Source organism: Rhinoderma darwinii, chromosome 2 (genome assembly GCF_050947455.1).
Source record: "Rhinoderma darwinii isolate aRhiDar2 chromosome 2, aRhiDar2.hap1, whole genome shotgun sequence".
NCBI classification, from domain to species: domain Eukaryota; kingdom Metazoa; phylum Chordata; class Amphibia; order Anura; family Rhinodermatidae; genus Rhinoderma; species Rhinoderma darwinii.
This window is the reverse complement of record NC_134688.1, coordinates 442,263,960-442,288,106: the sequence shown is the minus strand read 5'-3', so window position 1 is coordinate 442,288,106 and position 24,147 is coordinate 442,263,960.

Genomic DNA, 24,147 nt, shown 5'->3' with positions numbered 1-24,147 from the left:
GGAATAAAGAATAAAAAGCACCCCAAAACTTGTAAAGCTATTTCTCACGATTACGGCAATACCCCATATGTGGTAATACACTGCTGTTTGGGCACGCTGTGGGGCTCAGAGGGGAGGCAGCGCCTTTTGGCTTTTGGAGCGCAGATTTTGCTTGGTAATAGTTCTGTTTGGGGTTTTGCTGGTATTTCCGTTTATAATGTGGTGGCATATGTAAGCTGGGCAGAGTACATCAGGGCATAATACGAGGGTATAATAATGGGGTAAATAAAAAATTCATAGATATGTGTGGCCGGTGTCGCACTGATAAATGGTGCCCAAGCTTATCCGCTTTTGGACACTCTGCACAATTTCTGTCGCTATATTCTGAGCGCCAGAACTTTTTTGAATTTATTCTCAACCGGAGCCGTGCGAGGGCTTATTTGTTACGTGTCAATCTGTAGTTTTCATTGGTGCCATTTTAGGGTACATGTGATTTTTTTATTACTTTTTATTAGATTTTTGGCAAGCAAAGTGACAAAAAAAAAACATACATTTTGACAATGTTTTTTGTCCTTTTTTTTAACAGTAATCACTGTGCACTATAATTTACATTTTACTTCATTCTGCGTGTCGGTACGATTACGCCGATACCATATGTATATTTTTTTTTAATGTTTTGTGGCGTTTGTGCAATAAAATCACTTTTCTATAAAATAATTTCTTTTTTGTGTCACCATATTCTGAGAGCCATAATTTTTTTATTTTTCAGTCAAAAAAAGCTGTGTAAGGGCTTCTTTTTTGCGAGACGGGTTGTATTTTTTTTTTTTGTATTGTTTTGGGGTACATGCGACTTTTTGATCACTTTTTATTCTATATTTTGGGAGGGGTGATGACCAAAAAAATAGTGATGCTAGCATTGTTTTTCAATTATTTTTTACGGTGTTCACCGTGCGGGAAAAATAATATTATGGTTTTATAGTTTGGGTTGTTACGAACGCGATGAAACCAAATATGTGTACTTTTATTAACGTTTTAATTTTTTTTCCTATAATAAAAAACTTATATAAAACATTTTTATTACTTTTTTTTTTTACTTTTTTTACTTGAAGACCTTCTGCACTGATGGCTGTTATAACACATTACACTACTGACAGGAAGCCTATGAGGACCAGCTGATCCTCATAGGCTTCCGTGAATGGCAGACCCGGAGGCCGTTGTATGGCCTCTGGTTTTGCCATGCAACCGACGGCAGCACCCGCAATCGGTCCTCGGGAAAGTTTGTTGTAGCAACAAACTTTCCAGTTTGTTGCTACAACAAACTTTCCCTGCGATCACATGATCGGGACCTGAACCACTCAGGTCCCGATCATGTCTCCGGGACCAGAGGCAGGGGTTAACAGCGCGATCCGGGTGTCAGCACTACTCTGACATTGCTTAACCTTTTTTTACATTGGGGGATGCATGTCTTTTGTAGGAACAACCCCTTTAGTGGCGTAGCGCTGTAGCAGCCGTAGCGACTGCTAGTGGAGCCTCCGGCCATGGGAGGGGGGGCCGTGTCGGCAGTCAAAGCGGGCCACCTCATTCTGCGGGCCCAGTAGCAGTCACGGTAGTTACGCCACTGTACGTAACTATACAGATCAAGGTGTAAAAGGTGTTTGATGCTACAAATTTCAGTGATCACAATGTATATCACAATGTAGACACATTTTCATAGAACATTTGCCAGGTTTCTAGCTGGCACTTTTACCTTGATAACATTGTATTCATTACACATTTTAACCCCTTCCCGCTCCTTGACGTACTATTACGTCATGGCAGCTGTATCGTTCGCGCTCCATGCCGTAATAGTACGTCACGGGAGTAACGGCCGTTTCGGCCGTCCTCCCGACACATACAGGAGCTGTGACAGCTGCTGTCTTGTTCAGCAGCTGTCACAGCTCCTACAGCGGGGACCGATCGCTATGTCCCCGCTGATTAACCCCTTAAAAGCCGCGTTCTATAGAGATCGCGGCATTTTAGGGGTTAAGCTGCCATCGCCGGCCTGCTACGCGATAGCGGCCGGCGATGGTGACTATGGCAACCGGACACCAAACAATGGTGTCCGGCTATGCCATAGACGGAAGCCTAGTGGGTCCTGACAACGTCAGGACCCACTATGCTTGCTGTCAGTGAGTAGCTGACAGTTCTAATACACTGCACTATGCATGTAGTGCAGTGTATTAGAATAGCGATCAGGGCCTCCTGCCCTCAAGTCCCCTAGTGGGACAAAGTAATAAAGTAAAAAAAAAGTTAAAAAAAGATGTGTAAAAATAAGAAAATAAAAGATTTAAAAGTAATAAAAGTAAAAATCCCCCCTTTTCCCTTATCAGTCCTTTATTATTAATAAAAATATATAAACAAACAAATAAACTATACATAATTGGTATCGCCGCGTCCGTAACGGCCTGAACTACAAAATTATTTCATTATTTATCCCGCACGATGAACGCCGTAAAATAAAATAATAATAAACCGTACCACAATCACAATTCTTTGGTCACTTCACCTCCCAAAAAATGGAATAAAAAGAGATCAAAAAGTCGCATGTACCTAAAAATGGTACTGATCGAAACTACAGTTCGTTACGCAAAAAATAAGTGCTCGCACGGCTTTATTGATTGAAAAATAAAAACGTTCTGGCTCTTAGAATAAGGCCTCATGCACACGACCGTAAAAACTTCCGTTATTACGGGTCGTAATCACGACCCGTAATAACGGGCTCATAGACTTCTATTGGCGACGGGTGCCTTCCCGTTTTCTCACGGGAAGGTGCCCGTGCCGTTGAAAAAGATAGAACATGTCCTATTTCAGGCCGTAATAACGGCACGGACAGTCCATAGAAGTCTATGGAGCTCTCGTAATGACGGGTGGCTACATGTGTGCACCCGTCATTACGGCAGCGTTGCTAAGCGACGTCAGTAAATAGTCACTGTCCAGGGAGCTGAAAGAGTTAACTGATCGGCAGTAACTCTTTCAGCACCCTGGACAGTGACTACCGATCAGTATAAACCTGTAAAAAGTAAAAATAAAAGACTTTCATACTTACCGACAACTTCCTGCTTCCTCCAGTCCGGTCTCCCGCCCGTTGCCTTGGTGACGCGTCCCTCTCGACATCCTGGATGACGTTTCAGGCCATGTGACCGCTGCAGCCAATCACAGGTCAATCACAGGCTGCAGCGGTCACATGGACTGCCGCGTCATCCAGGGATGTCGGGCTGGATGTGAAGAGAGGGACGCGTCACCAAGACAACGGCCGGGTAAGTATGAATTTCTTTAACTTTTATTACAGAAAAGGCTGTCCCTTCTCTCTATCCTGCACTGATAGAGAGAAGGGGCTGCCGATTAGTGCAGCGCTATTTTGCCGCCAAAAACGTGCCCGTAAATACGGGTGGAATACGGGTGACACCGGACCCATATTTACGGGCACGGGTTCGTAAATACTGGTGCAAAACGGGTGAAATACGTGTGACACCGGACCCGTATTTACGCCAGTATTTACGGGTGGGAAAAAATACGGTCGTGTGCATGAGGCCTAAGGTAACACAAAAAGTGAATGATTGTTTACAAAACGTATTTTATTGTGCAAACGCCATAAGACATAAAAAAAAACTATAAACATCTGGTATCGCCGTAATCGTATCGCCCCGCAGAATAAAGTGAATATTTTATTTATAGCGCACAGTGAACGCTGTAAAAAAAAAAGAATAAAAAAACAATAGTAGAATTGCTGTTTTTTAGTCACCACGCCACCTAAAAATAGAATAAAAACTGATCAAAAAGCCGCATGCACCCCAAGAAAACTACAATGGATTCCTCAAGGGGTCTAGTTTCCAAATTGGGGTCACTTTTGGGGGGTTCCCAATGTTTTGGCACCACAAGACCTCTTCAAACCGGACATGGTGCCTAATAAAAAAGAGGCCTCAAAATCCACTAGGTGCTCCTTTGCTTCTGAGGCCGCTGCTTTAGTCCATTACCGCCCGAGGGCCACATGTGGGATATTTCTAAAAACTGCAGAATCTGGGCAATACGTATTAATTTGCGTTTCTCTGATAAATCCTTTTGTGTTATAAAAAAAATGGTATAAAGAGGATTTTCTGACAAAAAAAAAAATGTAAATTTCACCTCTACTTTGCTCTAAATTTTTGTGAAACACCTAAAAGGTTCATAAACTTTCTAAATGCTGTTGTGAATACTTTGAGGGGTCTAGTTTCTAAAATGGGGTATTTCATAGGGGTTTCTAATATATGGGCCCCTCAAAGCAACTTCAGAACTGAACTGGAACCTAAAAAAATAAATAAATGAGGCAATACTTAATTTCTTACATTATACTGATAATGAGCCGTGCCCACCCCGAGATGACCCCCAGTTTTGACCGTTTATATAAATGGAGACCCCTATTAGACCGTTTCAGTGCCCGGTTTTCCCAAGCATACACCCCGAGAAGTGTATTTCTATTCATGAGTCCCTGGTACATTTTAAAGGGAGGGTTCAATTCCGCGAGTACCTGCCGGGTAAGAGGGCAAGGTATGGCGTGAAGATGTATAAGCTGCGAGAGTGCATCAGGGTATACCTACAGGTTTAGGATATATGAAGGAAAGGCCACCCCCAAACCAGACTGCATCCTGGACTACAATAGGTACATGGGAGGGATGGACTTGTCAGATCAAATCCTGAAGCCCTACAGCGCCATACGGTGTGGTATAAGAAGCTGGCCGGGCACATCATACAGATGGCTTTGTACAATGCGTACGTGCTACGTCAATGTGCAGGCCAGACGGGAACTTTCCTGGAATTTCAAGAGGTGATTATCAAGAACCTAATCTTTAGGGACCAAGAAGGGGGGGCACCCAGTACTTCTGGAAGCGGGGCCACACGCATCGTACCAGGGCGGCAACACTTTCCAGGGGAAGTTCCCCAAACTGGCAAGAAGGGAAAAAGTCAAAAGAGGTGCAAAGTCTGCTATAAGAGGGCGATAAGGGATGACACAATATATCAATGTGACACATGTCTCGAATAACCAGAGCTCTGTATGAAAGAGTGTTTTAAAATTTATCATACATCCCTTGGTTTATAATTTACCCCAATTTTACTTACCCTGATGCCCTCCGCACAGTAAAGAAGGGAGGGAACCTCCAGCTCACCAGTTTGATGCGTCTCCAGACTCGCCGCTCGGATCCCCGCTACGGCTGGCAGTGTGTAATGGAAGAAAAGAAAGAAATGATCCAGCGCTGAGTCGTGCTTCAAGTTAAATGACAACAAGCGGGACTTTTCAAAAAACTGGGGAAGAGGGGGGGCAGGAAGCACAAACCAAATGGATACCATCCAACCCAGAAGGTTGAGGAACCACAGAAGAACCTAGATGTGATTAATCTGTCGTCCACACCTCTCTCCCCTATACAACTCAAGGTCTTATCACGAGGACTCAATTTTGTACCCAATCAAAATTTCGATGTTTTTTCCACTCTACTTGACATTAACAAGTTCATCCGCAATCTTACGGTGAAAAGGCACTTTCTGACCTCTGAAGCAGCAATTGATGAACGAATACCGGATCCTACAATAAATAGTAACAACTATAGAAGACTCATGTTCCAGGAACAAATGACATTGCTTTGCCTCGAGGATCTCGCTGATGAACAAATACAACAGTCAAATTCCAGCCAAGTACCCAAATTTACTACAAAGAATCCGAGGTTTTATCCAACACAGTCTCGGACTGAATCCATGGACACTTTCCAATCGATCATAGAAAGGGAATTACATAAAATTAAAAATCAAATGGGACTCGACAACACCATCCAAAATCTATCCACAATAGAAAAACAGGCCATCAAGTCCTTGAGAGATAATGAGGAAATTGTAATTCGCATGGCGGATAAGGGAGGTTCCATCACGATTATGAATAAGGATATGTACATGGATCAAATTTACCTTCTATTAGATGATGTTAACACCTATGTGAAATTGTGTTATAATCCCACTAATGATTTCTCCAATGCATTGAAATATATTCTAGATGAGGGTTTGGATCAGGGCCTATTGAGCAAAAAACAGTATGATTATTTATATGTGGAATTCCCGGTGGTACCTATAATGCATGCCTTACCGAAAACACACAAGGGCATTACCCCTCCCCCGATGCGGCCCATAGTATCTGGTATAGGGTCCCTGACGGAGAGAATTTCTGAATGGCTTGATTGCCACTTACAGCCACTCGTTCTAAGGGTGCCCGGTCATTTGAGGGATACGAAGGACGTGCTTTCCATCTTTCAAAATAAAATCTGGAGTCAAGACCACACATGGCTAAGTTCCGATGTGGTCTCTCTCTATACTAGCATTCCACACTCGGTTGCTATCGAAGCCCTTATCCACCATTTACGTAAATACAGTCGATACGGTCCGTTATTGCAAAATTTTATAGTCAATGTAACGAATTTTCTCATGGCACACAATTATTTCAATTTTGCGGGTACCTTTTATCTTCAGCAGAGAGGGGTGTCCATGGGGGCTAAGTTCTCTCCGTCCCTGGCCAATCTGGTCATGGCCTGGTGGGAGGAATCCATCTTGTTCTCGACTGCTAACCCATATGCGGGCCATGTCCACTGGTATGGCAGATACATCGACGACCTCCTATTTATATGGGAGGGCTATGTGTCTGTCATACCAGAATTCATGGCCTTCATCAATGACAACGATCTAAACCTTAGGTTCACATATAACACCAATAATACAACCATGAATTTTCTGGATATCAAGTTCAGTTCTGAAATTGGATCTAGGGTTTGTACAGAGATCTACCACAAACCTATATCAGGCAATACTTTACTACACGCCACTAGTTGTCATCCTAAGCACACAATTTCGGCAATACCTGTGGGCGAGTTGATGAGAGCTAAGAGGAATTGTAGCACTGAGTCAGGTTACACCAGAGAGGAATCTAGAATATGCCGCAGACTTGCGGCTCGTGGGTATAGGAAGTGGACTCTTGAGAGGGCCAAAACTATTGTTAAAGCCAAAGATAGAGATTCTCTCCTGTCCACCAAACACAAGGCAGACACCACAAAATCTAGTACAACGGACCCCAATATACCCACACTGGTACTACAGTATAGTAACCAATTTAATCTCATTAGAAACATGGTACTCAAATACATCCCTCTGCTATATGAAGATGCTAAATTGGAAGAGGTACTTAGTAACGGATGTAGAGTGGTGTCACGGAGAGCTCCCACTCTTGGAAACATGCTAGCCCCCTCGTTATTAACAACCGGTCTCCCCAAACCTACATGGTTAACCCACAAAGAGTACTATAAGTGCGGAACACAACCTTGTAAAGTTTGTAGTTTCTCCAAGATCACCAAAGAGTTTTCAAACTCCACAGGAAACATTAAATTTCCAATTAAATCGTACATCAACTGTAACAGCAATAATGTAGTTTATGTTATCGAATGCACGATTTGCAATCTAAAATACGTGGGTTGCACAATAAGAAAATTTAAACTTCGAGTTTTAGAACATCTGGGTTACATCAGGAACCCCAATATTTTGAACATCTCAAACATAGCTAGGCACTTCATCTCTCAACATAATCGATGCACCAGTACATTTTGCTGCTATGCAGTGGAGAAGGTTAGGGGTACTATAAGAGGGGGCAACATCAGACACCGCCTTTTAACGAGAGAGGCTTTCTGGATCTATAACCTGGAAACTCGTTTTCCGCTAGGTCTCAATATCAGGAAGGAACTTATGTTCCATTGCTGAACCAAAGGGACATATACACATAGCCAATTTTGTCAATTTTAGAACACCAATCGGTTATCATCAACATTCCCAGAATCTTTTCCACAAAGTTTACTGCTCATTGTAGCCCACCGGCATATTCAGCACCATTCATTGTGGACAGCGCCAACAGTCAAGAGTTATATTTTCTTAAACATTCTACATACATTTTTTTATCAGAATGAACAGGAATGGGAATACCATTTTTTTGTAACAGAGTTGTTCTAATCAGGGGAGACTCATCTTAGGGGTTAGATTTCACAAGTATCTGCCTTAAATAGTATTGAATGTGGCAGGTTGCAGCATTTTCAGCACCACTTACTATGGACAGCGACAATAAGAATGCGAGGTAGTACTAGGTTATTCCCCACATAAGATTGAGTCATCAGAACTAACCGTAACAGTGTTGTTACAGGGAGGCATACCGACAGAGGGGGATTTCATCCCTCAAGTTATAATCCAAAATTATTCACCACCAACGACATGGATTGCTATAGTTTCTAGCATATTTAGTCCAACCTACCATGGACAGCATTCATGGGGTTTTTTCCAACTGGGTACTGAGGCAACCGTCTTTAAGGGGCACTGAATGTTATAGTCTGGAATTTATTCAGTATTATACAACAGTGATAACACCTCTAAAAATTCGAGGCAAGCCTTTAACATGCTGCATCCGTGGGTTAAACATTATAGTTAAGAGTACATTCAGTACCATTTACTGTGGACAGCGCTGTCAACAATATGAGGTACGCCTCTAATATATGTTGATTGAATGTTATAGTCCTGAACACATTCAGCACTATGGACAGTGCCGTTAACAATGAGGGGTATATCTACAACTCACAAGTCGGATCCAGCAAAATGGGAGTTATACTCCAGAGTCACCTAATAGGAGATTAGCTTCAAGACAGATATTATCCATACAAATTTCTTTCACTGTCTCATTTATATTTACATTTCATCAGAGGCTATAGTCATTTATACATGTATTTCATTTTCATTTATTATATAGTCTTTTCTAATCAATAGTCTGGATGCATATTGTTTAAATGCTTCCTCTCCTATCTATTTATAGAAGTAACACAGGCACCCCGCTTCTCTTTCCCTCTTCCCATTTGGACATTTGGGTTCTTGCCAGCGAGAGCCCTGTGTCTTCTACCCGACGGGTTTCATGTCTCCAATAACACACTGCTTTCAGCAGCTCATACATCCCGAGACAGAACCAAGTTCACACATTCGGATAGTAATAATAAATAATTACTTGACAAGCATTCACCTTTATTGTTTATATTACAACACATCAATGACAATCTCTATAATAAACGTTTACAATATGTAGCAGGTTCTATCAACCAATCGAAATTATAGGAATGGCCCTTTTTTTTTTCTAAAATGATCAAAGAATAAATTTAAATAATGCATTGAGCTAAAAGACTGAACTAACATACAAAACATTGAGATATATTGTAAGAATTGTTTTTTTTCTCTAAAATGATGAAAGAATAAACATAGAAAACATCGAGTTAAATCCCTCACACATTCGGGATAAGTCGCATGAACCTCTTACACCCGTATTCAGACCTGTCCAAACATTGAGTTTCTCTAATTACTCTCAACTAAGCACTTACGGCTCAGCATTCAATCCTTTGAGATCCTATGATGAACTCAAGCGTTTTCATAGTATATAACCATTACACATTCATAGTTTACACAGTGTTCCTCTGGTCATATATGTGTATTTAAATTCCATTTTTATCATACCAAGAACAACCACTTTGTTTCTCATCTTTTTTAATTTATCTCTAATTTGTCTGCATATTTGTGTCGTATATTATAAACACTCTTGTATATCAACCTATATATGTAGCAATCAGAATCAAGCCAGACTATGTATCATATGTCATACGCTGTTGTTTTTAATTTCATATGTCACATATATAACATCCGTGATATATATTTTTTGTATGTATTGTGGGGACAATACCACATTTTGAATAGCTTTACTCAAATGTAGTCAACGTCTTTTATACGGAATGGATAGATTTATGAAATTCTTAGTATACAGCATATACCCGACTGATTATACTTAGACATGCCGTTTCTTCCCGCAGATATATCTCACCTGTGGTGGTAATCAGCACTTAGGGTTAATGACTCACCTGTATTTTCCGTACTCATTATCCACATATATTAAGCAGGCAAGGTAGCAAGTGTCCTCACATTCTTTTGCCATGAGTAAGAGCACAGGACGTGCTCGAAACGCGTAGGCTAAGGCACAACTGCCTACTATTCACACTTGTTTTGGGACTGCGTCTCCCTACAATTTTAATCTTCTATACTCCAATAAAGGTGGGAATATGGTTTCCTTTTTAACTTGAAGCACGACTCAGCGCTGGATCATTTCTTTCTTTTCGCCCTCCGCACAGCTTATCCCTCCTCGTCTTTCCCCTCTGAGCCCTGCTGTGTGCCCAGGCAGCTGATAACAGCCACATGTAGGGTATTGCCATACCCGGGAGAACCCATATTACAGTTTATGTGGTGTAGGTCTCCGGTCAAAATGCTCACTACACCTCTAGATGAATGCCTTAACGGTGTAGTTTTTAAAACGGGGTCACTTCTTGCGGGTTTCAACTGTACTCGTACCTCAGGTGCTTCTGCATACATGACTTCGCACTAGAAAATCCCCAGTAGGCCAAATGGTGGTCCTTTCCTTCTGAGCCCTCCCATGGGCACAAACGGCAGCTTATCACAACAAATGGGGTATTGCGGCCCTCAGAACAAATTGCGCAACAGAATGGGGTATTTTATTTCTTGTGAAAATAAGAATTTTTGAGCTAAAATGACATATTATTGGAAAAAATATATATTTATTTAATTCCCAGCCCAATTCAAATAAGTTCTGTGAAGAAACTATGGGGTCTAAATGGTCACATTACCCATAAATGAATTCCTTGAGGGGAGTAGTTTCCAAAATGGGGTCACTTTTGGTGGGTTTCCATTGCTTTGATACCCCTGAGGCTCTGCAAATGCGACATGGCACCCGAAAACCAATCCAGCAAAATCTGGACTCCAAACAAACATATAGCGCTCCTTTCCTTCTGAGCCCTCCCATGGGCCCAAACGGCAGTTTATCACCACAAATGGGGTATTGCCACACTAAGGACAAATTGGGCAACCAAATGGGGTATTTTGTTCCCTGTGAAAATAAGAAATTTTGATCACAAATGACATTTTATTGGAAAAAATGACATTTTTTTCATTTCACATCCCAATTCAAATACGTGCTGTGAAAAAACTGTGCGGTCAAAATGGTAACAACCACCATAAATGAATTCCTTGAGGGGTGTAGTTTCCAAAATGGGGTCACTATTGGGGGATTCCTACAGTTTTGGCACCTCAACACCTCTTCAAACCTGGCATGCTGCCTAAAATATATTCTAATAAAAAAGAGGACTCAAAATGCACTAGGTGCGTCTTTGCTTCTAGGGCTTGTGTTTTAGTCCACGAGCGCAGTAGGGCCACATGTGGGACATTTCTAAAAACTGCAGAATCTGGACAATACATATTTAGTAGTGTCTCTCTGGTAAAACCTTCTGTGTTACAGAAAAAAAATGAATAATATTGAAATTCCGCAAGGAAAATGAAATTTGCAAACTTCACCTCCACTTTGCTTTAATTCCTGTGAAATGCCTGAAGGGTTAAAAAAAACGTTCTAAATGCTGTTTTGAATACTTTGAGGGGTCTAGTTTTTAAAATGGGGTGTTTTATCAGGGTTTCTAATACATAGCCCCCCCCCCCCCCCTCAAAGCCACTTCAGAACTGAACAGGTACCTTAAATAAAAGGCATTTGGCATTTTCTTAAAAATATGAGAAATTGCTGTTTATGTTCTAAGCCTTGTAACGTCCAAGAAAAATAAAAGAATGTTCAAAAAACGATGCCAATCTAAAGTAGACATATGGGAAATATGAACTAGTCACTATTGTGGGTGGTATAACCGTCTGTTTTACAAGCAGATGCATTTAAATTCTGAAAAATTCTATTTTTTCAAAATTTTCTCTAAATTTTGCAATTTTTCACCAATAAACACTGAATATATCGACCAAATTTTACCACGAACATGAAGCCCAATGTGTCACGAGAAAACAATCTCAGAATCGCTTGGGTAGGTTTAAGCATTCCCACGTTATTACCACATAAAGTGAAATATGTCAGATTTGAAAAATGGGCTCTGAGCCTTAAGGCCAAAATTAGGCTGCGTCCTTAAGGGGTTAACCCCTTCCCGCTCCTTGACGTACTATTACGTCATGGCAGCTGTATCGTTCGCGCTCCATGCCGTAATAGTACGTCTCGGGAGTAACGGCCGTTTCGGCCGTCCTCCCGACACATACAGGAGCTGTGACGCTGCTGTCTTGTTCAGCAGCTGTCACAGCTCCTACAGCGGGGACCGATCGCTGTGTCCCCGCTGATTAACCCCTTAAAAGCCGCGTTCTATAGAGATCGCGGCTTTTTAGGGGTTAAGCTGCCATCGCCGGCCTGCTACGCGATAGCGGCCGGCGATGGTGACTATGGCAACCGGACACCAAACAATGGCGTCCGGCTATGCCATAGACGGAAGCCTAGTGGGTCCTGACAACGTCAGGACCCACTATGCTTGCTGTCAGTGAGTAGCTGACAGTTCTAATACACTGCACTACGCATGTAGTGCAGTGTATTAGAATAGCGATCAGGGCCTCCTGCCCTCATGTCCCCTAGTGGGACAAAGTAATAAAGTAAAAAAAAAGTTAAAAAAAGATGTGTAAAAATAAGAAAATAAAAGTTTTAAAAGTAATAAAAGTAAAAGTCCCACTTTTTCCCTTATCAGGCCTTTATTATTAATAAAAATATATAAACAAACAAATAAACTATACATAATTGGTATCGCCGCGTCCGTAACGGCCTGAACTACAAAATTATTTTGTTATTTATCCCGCACGGTGAACGCCGTAAAAAAAAATATTAATAAACCGTACCACAATCACAATTGTTTGGTCACTTCACCTCCCAAAAAATGGAATAAAAAGAGATCAAAAAGTCGCATGTACCTAAAAATGGTACTGATGGAAAATACAGTTCGTTACGCAAAAAATAAGTCCTCGCACGGCTTTATTGATTGAAAAATAAAAACGTTATGGCTCTTAGAATAAGGTAACACAAAAAGTGAATGATTGTTTACAAAACGTATTTTATTGTGCAAACGCCATAAGACATAAAAAAAAACTATAAACATCTGGTATCGCCGTGATCGTATCGCCCCGCAGAATAAAGTTAATATATCATTTATAGCGCACGGTGAACGCTGTAAAAAAAAAAAGTATACAAAAACAATAGTAGAATTGCTGTTTATTAGTCACCACGCCACCTAAAAATGGAATAAAAACTGATCAAAAAGCCGCATGCACCCCATGAAAACTACAATGGATTCCTCAAGGGGTCTAGTTTCCAAATTGGGGTCACTTTTGGGGGGTTTCCAATGTTTTGGCACCACAAGACCTCTTCAAACCGGACATGGTGCCTAATAAAAAAGAGGGCTCAAAATCCGCTAGGTGCTCCTTTGCTTCGGAGGCCGGTGCTTCAGTCCATTACCGCCCGAGGGCCACATGTGGGATATTTCTCTAAACTGCAGAATCTGGGCAATAAGTATTGAGTTGCGTTTCTCTGATAAATCCTTTTGTGTTATAAAAAAAATGGTATAAAAAGAGTAAATGTCACCTCTACTTTGCTCTAAATTTCTGTGAAACACCTAAAGGGTTCATAAACTTTCTAAATGCTGTTGTGAATACTTTGAGGGGTCTAGTTTCTAAAATGGGGTGTTTGATAGGGGTTTCTAATATATGGGCCCCTCAAAGCAACTTCAGAAATTAACTGGAACCTAAAAAAATAAATAAATGAGGCAATACTTCGCTTCTTACATTATACTGATAATGAGCCGTGCCCACTCCGAGATGACCCCAGTTTTGACCGTTTGTATAAACGGAGACCCCTATTAGACCGTTCCAGTGCCCGGTTTTCCCAAGCATACACCCCCGAGAAGTGTTTTTCTATTGATGAGTCCCTGGTACATTTTAAAGGGAGGGTTCAATTCCGCCAGTACCTGCCAGGTAAGAGGGCAAGGTATGGCGTGAAGATGTATAAGCTGCGAGAGTGCATCAGGGTATACCTACAGATTTAGGATATATGAAGGAAAGGCCACCCCCAAACCAGACTGCATCCTGGACTACAATAGGTACATGGGAGGGATGGACTTGTCAAATCAAGTCCTGAAGCCCTACAGCGCCATGCGGTGAGGTATAAGAAGCTGGCCGGGCACATCATACAGATGGCTTTGTACAATGCGTATGTGCTACGTCGATGTGCAGGCCAGAGGGGAACTTTCCTGGAATTTCAAGATCTAATCTTTAGGGACCAGGAAGGGGGGGCGCATCGTACCAGGGCAACACTTTCCAGGAGAAGGTCCCCAAACCGGTGGAAAGGGAAAGAGTCAAAAGAGGTGCAGAGTCTGCTATAAGAGGGGGATAAGGAAGAACACAATATACCAATGTGACACGTGTCCCGAAAAACCAGGGCTCTGTATAAAAGATTGTTTTAAAATGTATCATACATCCCTTGATTTTCAATTTACCCTGATGCACTCCGCACAGCTTACCCCCCTCATCTTTCCCTTCTGAGCCCTGCCGTATGCCCAGGCAGCTGATAACAGCCACATGTAGGGTATTGTCGTACCCAGGAGAACCCACATTACAATTTAAGGGGTGTATATCTCCGGTGGCGCATGCTGGGCACACTATATTGGACACTGAAATGGCATATACATATATAAAATTGCAAATCTCACACTGCACCATCTGCTGCGCATTATCTTTTACACAGTACCTGTGGGGTCAAAATGCTCACTACACCTCTAGATGAATGTCTTAAGGGGTGTAGTTTTTAAAATGGGGTCACTTCTCGGGGGTTTCAACTGTACTGGTACCTCAGGGGCTTCTGCACACATGACTTAGCACCAGAAAAGCTCCAGTAGGCCAAATGGTGGTCCTTTCCTTCTGAGCCCTCCCATGGGCCCAAAGGGCAGTTTATCACCACAAATGGGGTATTGCCGCACTAAGGACAAATTGGGCAACAAAATGGGGTATGTTGTTCCTTGTGAAAATAAGAAATTTTGATCAAAAATGACATCTTATTGGAAAAAATATCATTTTTTTCATTTCACAGCCCAATTCAAATAGGTGCTGTGAAAAAACTGTGCGGTCAAAATGATAACAAAAACCATAAATGAATTCCTTGAGGGGTGTAGTTTCCAAAATGGGGTCACTTCTGGTGGGTTTCCATTGCTTTGATACCTCTGGGGCTCTGCAAATGCAACATGGCACCCGAAAACCAATCCAGCAAAATCTGGACTCCAACAAACACATAGCGCTCCTTTCCGTCTGAGCCCTCCCATGGGCCCAAACGGCAGTTTATCACCACAAATGGGGTATTGCCGCACTAAGGACAAATTGGGCAACAAAATGGGGTATGTTGTTCCCTGTGAAAATAAGAAATTTTGATCAAAAATGACATCTTATTGGAAAAAATATAATTTTTTTCATTTCACAGCCCAATTCAAATAGGTGCTGTGAAAAACCTGTGCGGTCAAAATGATAACAAAAACCATAAATGAATTCCTTGAGGGGTGTAGTTTCCAAAATGGGGTCACTTCTGGTGGGTTTCCATTGCTTTGATACCTCTGGGGCTCTGCAAATGCGACATGGCACCCGAAAACCAATCCAGCAAAATCTGGACTCCAACAAACACATAGCGCTCCTTTCCTTCTGAGCCCTCCCATGGGCCCAAACGGCAGTTTATCACCACAAATGGGGTATTGCCGCACTAAGGACAAATTGGGCAACAAAATGGGGTATGTTGTTCCCTGTGAAAATTAGAAAATTTGATCAAAAATGACATTTTATTGGAAAAAATATCATTTTTTTCATTTCACAGCCCAATTCAAATAGGTGCTGTGAAAAAACTGTGCGGTCAAAATGATAACAAAAACCATAAATGAATTCCTTGAGGGGTGTAATTTTCAAAATGGGGTCACTTCTGGTGGGTTTCCATTGTTTTGATACCTCAACGCCTCTTCAAACCTGGCATGCTGCCTAAAATATATTCTAATAAAAAAGAGGCCTCAAAATGCACTAGGTGCTTCTTTGCTTCTAGGGCTTGTGTTTTAGTCCACGAGCGCAGTAGGGCCACATGTGGGACATTTCTAAAAACTGCAGAATCTGGACAATACATATTTAGTAGTGTTTCTCTGGTAAAACCTTCTCTGTTACTAAAAAAAAATTGAATAAAATTGAAATTCAGCAGAAAAAATGAAATTTGCAAATTTAATTTCCACTTTGCTTTAATTCCTGTGAAATGCCTGAAGGGTTAAAAAACTTTCTATATGCTGTTTTGAATACTTTGAGGGGTCTAGTTTTTAAAATGGGGTGTTTTATGGGGGTTTCTAACACATAGTCCCCTCAAATCCACTTCAGAACTGAACTGGCACCTTCAAAAAAAGGCTTTTGAAATTTTCTTAAGAATATGAGAAATTGCTGTTTATGTTCTAAGCCTTGTAACGTCCAAGAAAAATAAAAGAATGTTCAAAAAACGATGCCAATCAAAAGTAGACATATGGGAAATGTGAACTAGTAACTATTTTGGGTGGTATAACCGTCTGTTTTTCAAGCAGATGCATTTAAATTCTGAAAAATGCTATTTTTTGTAAATTTTCTCTAAATTTTGCAATTTTTCACAAATAAAGACTGAATATATCGACCAAATTTTACCACGAACATGAAGCCCAAAGTGTCACGAGAAAACAATCTCAGAATCGCTTGGATAGGTTTAAGCATTCCGACGTTATTACCACATAAAGTGAAATATGTCAGATTTGAAAAATGGGCTCTGAGCCTTAAGGCCCAAACTAGGCTGCGTCCTTAAGGGGTTAAAGGACAGTAAAGAAATAAAATACTGATATATAAAAATTCATATTTAACCTGGAAAAATCTTAAATTCAATGCGTGCAATGCATTGTATATAATATTTATTTTTAAATAAAAGGAATCATTTGTAGCATTTTAGCAGTGAGAAAATTTGCCTTAATAATTTAGAAATGAAACGTATTGTTTCCAAAGTTCTGAAAGGTGATAAAACCAAGCAGTAATCAACACATGAATGTAGAAGTGATATGAGGCCTTTTAGAAGAATTGTCATTTTATAAGACAAATGAGGTGCTTCAATCATCTGTCCTAAATAGATGAAAAACAATCTTACACAAGCTGCATAGAAATCAAGAGATATCTAAGTTACAATTATTTAAAGCTATACTAAATTTGCCATACAGTTAAACTACTGTATATTAATAAGAACATTAGCAATATATTCAGTATGTGCATATTCTTATATATTGCCAGTTCTGGATCTATTTACAATTTTCATCATTGTCCTCTAATTGAAGTCACATTTAAAGTGTCCCTCCAATGTTACTCTCCCACATCGGGTATGGAGAGCCAAAACTTCAGGAGCGTGGTAGTTGCCGGGGCTATTATCATGCACCTGTGCATGATACTTTCTGGTGGTTGTTTGCTTGCCTTAGCAACTGTACCGTTCAGTGTTCAGTTGCGGCTCTCCACGCCAAATGCGGGAGAGTAACAATGGAGGGGGACATTAAACTGCACAATCTAAGCAATGAGGATATTCAGACCACACTAATACCATTGTCTGGGGGTGAAGGCTTAAAAATGTAACCTGCTGCCTTAAAGGGGTTGTCCACCTTGAAAAATCCGTAGTTGATAGAAGGGTCTCTTGACAATCTGATCACAGACTCTTCTACTGGGACCATAACGTTCAGCACTTATCTATGGAGAAACCTGGCAGTAAGTGTTCAATTTCCCTGCAGTGCCACCAAAGGAGCAATTAGGCATTACACAGTGCCCATTTACATCACGAGTCGTCTGTGTAATGCAGGACAGGACAGGTCCTCGAGAATGAGATATATTCTTTATAACTATGCTTAACCAAGAGCTGAGAATCCTGGACAGAGGACCCCCCTCTATTAACCAAGAATTCCCTAGTTGGGAAAATGGCAATGGGATTTATAAACTAGCTAACCACAATAACCACATTAAGCATGGAAAATATTCAAAACAGTTAATATTCCCTTTGCCCTCCCAGCAATGAGAAAGAGTTGAGTTCTCCTAATTTGTCCCATATGAAGCCGATGTGAAGCTATATTTGAGATCTGCCTCGAAACAAGGGAAACACCTGTGTCAAATCTTCAGTGATACTTCTTTTTTCCCTCAGAAGGGCCAAGGGAGTCCAGGAAAAAGTCCTCAGTTTGTAACCCATTAGCAGCTGGAGTGTTTGTAACCCTTTTGACTTTTTGAGTATTATCCTTCAGCTCTGGGAATATAAGAGTGGATATATTATCATAACAGATTTATATTATTGTAATGTTCTCACCTGGCAATATGGGCTGAATGGGCTCTACAGTCAATACCATTTTGGGACTTATGCTTATTTGGACCACGTAACACTTTTCTTGCACTAACTGCTGCCTCTTTGCCCTGCCATTCCTAACTATCTGGTGATCAACTTTGCCTTTCCATCTCCAGCTGATCACCCAGTATAACTTTAAGAACTCTTCTGTTTTTAAGGGCGATCACTTGCTTATGTGGAGATCATATTGAACGGTGTACCATTGAACATAAGTCGATGGAAAAAGGAGATCCTAAAGGTAAATAGCATGATATGCAAGGCTTTCCTCTGGGTACCCAAATCAGACCAGAATAATAAATAACACATGTACCTGTGTGTGGGCTTTGTTACATCTGGTAAAGTACTGTACATGTATGATTTCTAGTTGATTTTGCTCTGCAGTAATATGGATATTTATTTCTGCATAAAGCAAACAGACTGATTCTGGCATTTAAAAAAGAAAAAAAAAAAGGATATGAGGAAACATTTGCAGTACGACAATATTTTTAGAATAGTTATCTTCCCTATAAATACTAATTTATAATTACAAATATAGGCATGCCTACATAGCATTTCAGAAATTACATCCTAGACCTTGATAAATTATAGTCATATATGAATCTGGTTTCCTAAAATTGCTTCATTTTCTTAAGTCACAGGCAATGAACCTCTTTGTTAATACATTTATCTCCATATGGTAGTGAATCGATGTTAGTGCGAACTTGGAAATCAATGATAATCATTCAGCAGGTTATTTAAAATGCATTTCTGTTGTTGTTCCATAGCCCTAACACTCTGACAGACATGATGAATAATGCAAGTGTTAAAATGTGATTGTCTGTATTAAAACTTCATACATATACACACTGAATGGTGGTGACCTTTGTCACTTCTTCTACATCATAACTTGAGTGAGGGTCATTTTATGAGACATCTTAATTACAGTATCCCAGGCAATCAGAAAAATCATTTTCTTCACAATTGCTTCATGTTTCCAAATATAAAGCTGTAGACTATAATAGCCAATGAAAAAAAAGTGTAATAGAAATGAGCATGGATAGAATAGAAAATACTTTAATTGTTTTTATACCGTATATATTTTATACAATATTTTCACAAAAATATAATTACAATATATGAGACATTATAAAGGAATCAAGACACAAAAACTTGAGGGTATGTTCACACGGCCTATTTACGGACGTAATTCGGGCGTTTTTGCCCCGAATTACGTCTGAAAATAGCGCCTCAATAGTGTTGACAAACATCTGCCCATTGAAAGCAATGGGCAGACGTTTGTCTGTTCACACGAGGCGTAATTTACGCGCCGCTGTCAAAAGACGGCGCGTAAATAGACGACCCGCGTCAAAGAAGTGACCTGTCACTTCTTTGGCCGTAATTGGAGCCGTTATTCATTGACTCCAATGAATAGCAGCGCCAATTACGCCCGTAATTGACGCGGCGTTCAAGCGCCTGCACATGCCGTTACGGCTGAAATTACGGGGATGTTTTCAGGCTGAAACATCCCGGTAATTTCAGCCGTAACGGACGCCCTCGCGTGAACATACCCTATGAGTACAAACCACAATGTTACTCAAAGCAGAAAATAATTTATACCAAAAGTTGACTGTATGGACCAATTAAGGTCTTCAACTTTTACTGTACCATTACTCTGGTACTACAAAAAGTTTAAATAGTTACATAAAGTCAAACCTGTATACGTTATGAGGCAGCTGCTGTCTCTGAATAAGCTCTCCGGCCCAAAGTCATAGCTGAACTATAGTTTGTCATTGGATCGCAGATGAAATGGCATGGACTGTACACTGCGTGAATTGCCAAAAATCTGGCACTATTCTACCAGAAAACTGGTTTGGGATCATTATTAAAGTGGATCTGTCAGTATTTTATGCTGCTTGCTCTGTCTGAGGGCATCATAAAGTACTGCCAGACATGGTGATTTCAGCGCACTTTCGTCACGTGTAATATCCCTACGTGGAAGCTCGTAAAAGGGTAGGTGTCCCTAATAAAGTGTCCATTCATTGAATTTCTTATCAAGATTTTGGTTTAGGGAGGAAAAAGAGAGAACAACTCCTAGGAGAGGTGCTCCTGTGTCTGTGGTGTATATCCGGATACTTCAAGCAGGTGAAGACATCTCAGGTAAGATAAAAATGTGATGTTTATTCTTTTTTTATAAAACCCCTGAGCAAAGGGGATAAAAAGATAAAAATGGGAATACAGTGCAACCCTGAACTAGGGTCTTCATCAGGCAAAAAAAAAAACTTCACAAAGCATGGTTTATATATGTTAGTCCGTGCTTAATGACGTGACGGTCAAACAGTCGAGGTCGAGACATGCTACATCTTTCCAAATTCATACTTAGAGCTCCAGACAACAAAACTTGTACATAGAAAATAGCAGGAAACATCAAGCTAAGTAATAAAGAAACTTTACATAATTAAGCAGCATCATGCAAAAAGCCTCTGGATATAGATTACATTATTCATGACTGCTCCCAGGATCACTAATGGTTTGTGTAACAAGAGCTTTACTAATAACAAAATAGAACATTTCCAGAACCTGCTTGTAATGTTTCTTGTTTTATTAAGCACATATTTGAAAATTATACAAGTGAACGATGTTTACTGCCTCCAGATAATTGCACAAAAATATAAATTTGCCGCTTTTTCCCTAAGGTAAATGGAGGGCATAAATATATGGCTGTAGCAACCGGAGCAAAATCTTTTTGCCATAAAAATGACTGCTGTTCATATGCAAGCCCTTCCACTGCTGAAATGCATTTAATAACGTATTAGCATGTTTTATCCAACTATTTAATCTACTAAGATTGCATCTATTTTAGTAAATATAATTGGATTCCACTAATAATTAGACCCATTATTTTATAAGAGATGCCTTGTCTTTATAATGTCCTATTTGGATTATTTGCAATTAAAGGATGATTCCATCTTTAAATAACATCTGCAAGTAAACTATTTTGCCTAACAAATGCCTGCTCTGTTGTGCCATAAATACTTTTTAGACACCTCTCTACATTTGATTACCAATTTACTGGCATAATGCAATGCTTATGAAGAAATTGGTCTTTTGGGATATGACAGCAATGAGTTTTACTAGCAGAAAGCAGCATCTACCATCATGCATTGCAGGGGCGTAGCTAAAGGCTCATGGGCCCCGATGGAAAAGTTCTTACTGCCCCCCCCCCCCGCAAACTTCTCATGGCCGACGGTCCACAACTTTCAGCTGCATCGCTGGGTCTCCTAAGTGACCCAACATTGCAGCACTAGCAGCCAGGGGCGTCACTAAGGACTTAAAATGTCAGGGGAAATAGCACCAATACATATGTGTCCGCCCAAGAAAAATGTGTGTGTGTGTGTGTATGGGAGACAGCATAGCATATCTATAGCACTACGACCCTATAAACTATTGATAGGATTAGATACATTGGCTCAGCAGACAGTATCACACATGATAGGATTAGATACAGTAGCCCAGCAGACAGTATCACACATGATAGGATTAGATACAGTGGCTCAGACGACAGTATCACACATGATGGGATTAGATACACAGCTCAGGATTAGATACTGTGGCCCAGCAGACAGTATCACACATTATAGGATTAGATACAGTGGCTCAGCAGTCAGTATTACACATGATAGGATTAGAGATAGGGCCCAGCAGACAGTATCACACATGATGGGATTAGATACAGTAGCTAAGCAGACAGTATCACACATGATAGGATTAGACACAGTGGCTCAGCAGACAGTATCACAAATGATAGGATTAGATACAGTGGCCCAGCAGACAGTATCACACATGATAGGATTAGATACACAGCTCAGCAGACAGTATCACACATTATAGGATTAGATACAGTGGCTCAGCAGTCAGTATTACACATGATAGGATTAGATACAGTAGCTAAGCAGACAGTATCACACATGATAGGATTAGACACAGTGGCTCAGCAGACAGTATCACAAATGATAGGATTAGATACAGTGGCTCAGCACAGTTTCACACAATAGGATTAGATACAGTGGTTCAGCAGACAATATCACACATGATTGGATTAGATATAGGGCCCAGCTCTTGGACATTGCGGCTCCTGCGCTGGACCCAGGAAAGGTAAGAATAATAATTTATTTTGCTTCTTTATGTGTTACTAATTATTTTTGTGTGTTTTTTTACAAGTTCAGTTGTTGGACTACTTCGGATTCGAGGACTTCAATGACAGGGTTTTTTTTATTCTCAATAAAATGGTTAATGGGGGTTGTGTTTTTTTATTTCAATTTAATATTTTTTCTATGTGCTTGTATTTTTTAAACTTTATTATTACCGCCTTAGTAATGGCTGCTAGCTGATTGACAACCTCCATTACTAAGGCGGGGCTTAATGTTAGCAGGTGCAGAGGCTAACACTAACTCCCATTATTACCCCGGTACCCACCGCCACCAGGGGTACTGGGAAGAGCCGGGTACGAACCAGTACCCACCATCTGCAGTGACGGTCAAGAACCGGGGCAGCCGCAGGCTGGTAGTATTAGGCTGGGGAAGGGCAAAAACAGTGGCACCTACCACCCAGGTAATGAAGCCTGCAGCTGCTGTGTTGTATCTGGCTGGTTATGAAAATTGGGGGGGTCCCCACATCGTTCTTTCCAATTATTTTTTATTTTATTTTTTTTAAATGACTTGGGGTTCCCCCCATTTTTCATAACCAGCCAGATACAATAAAGCAGCAGCAGGTTAGCATTACCAGGGTGGGAAGGGCCACTGTATCTGGCCTTTCCCAGCCTATTAATACCAGCCTGCGGCCGCCCCATTGCCCGACCATCACTACAGATGGTCAAGTACTGGATGGTACCTGGCTCTTCCCAGCACCCCTGGTGGCGGTGGGTACCAGGGTAATAAAAGGGGTTAGTGTTAGCCTCTGCATCGGCAAACACTAAGCACCGCCTTAGCAATGGATGCTGTCAATCAGCCGGCGGCCATTACTAAGGCGGTAGTAATAAAGTTTTTAAAAAAAACACAAAGGCATAGAAAAAATATTTTATTGAAATAAAAAAAAAACACACGACCCTCATTAACCATTTTATTGATAAAAAAAAAGCCGTCATCGAAGTAGTCCTGGAATTCGACATAGTCCAATGACCGAACCTGTAAGAATACACACAAAAAACTATTAGTAACCCATGTGTTAGGCTTAGATACAGGGCCCATGTGTGATACTGTCTGTGGGCTTAAAGAACTTGTCCAGTCCCTAAACATTGATGGCCTATCCTGAGGATAAGCCATCAATAGCTGATGGGTCAGGGTCCGACTCCCCTGAGCACACCAATCAGCTGTTTTGAAGGGGCCGCAGCACTCGTACGAGAGCTGCTTCCCCTTAATTTCACTTACTCGCTCACACTGTGAATCGCCGACACGGATTTACAGTGTGACCGGAATTAAGTGACTGGAATGAAGGGGAAGCAGCTTTCGTACGAGTGCTGCTGCCCCTTCAAAACAGCTGATTGGCCGGCAAGTCGGACCCCGCCAATCAGCTTCAGCAGAGGGATATTAATTTTACCCTTCTCTTCAGCCGCGGCGGAAGCTCTGTCCTGACTTCATCCATCACGATGTTGTGCGCGGCGCATAGCGTTATGACATCATGTGCTGCGCACAGCGCTGTGACCTCAGGACCTCCGCTGCGATTCTGGAACCAGGAAGGTAAGTACTGTCAGTTACTATAGTAACAGGGGCCTGCGGCCAGAGTTACTATAGTAACTTTTTATTGCTATGGTGCGG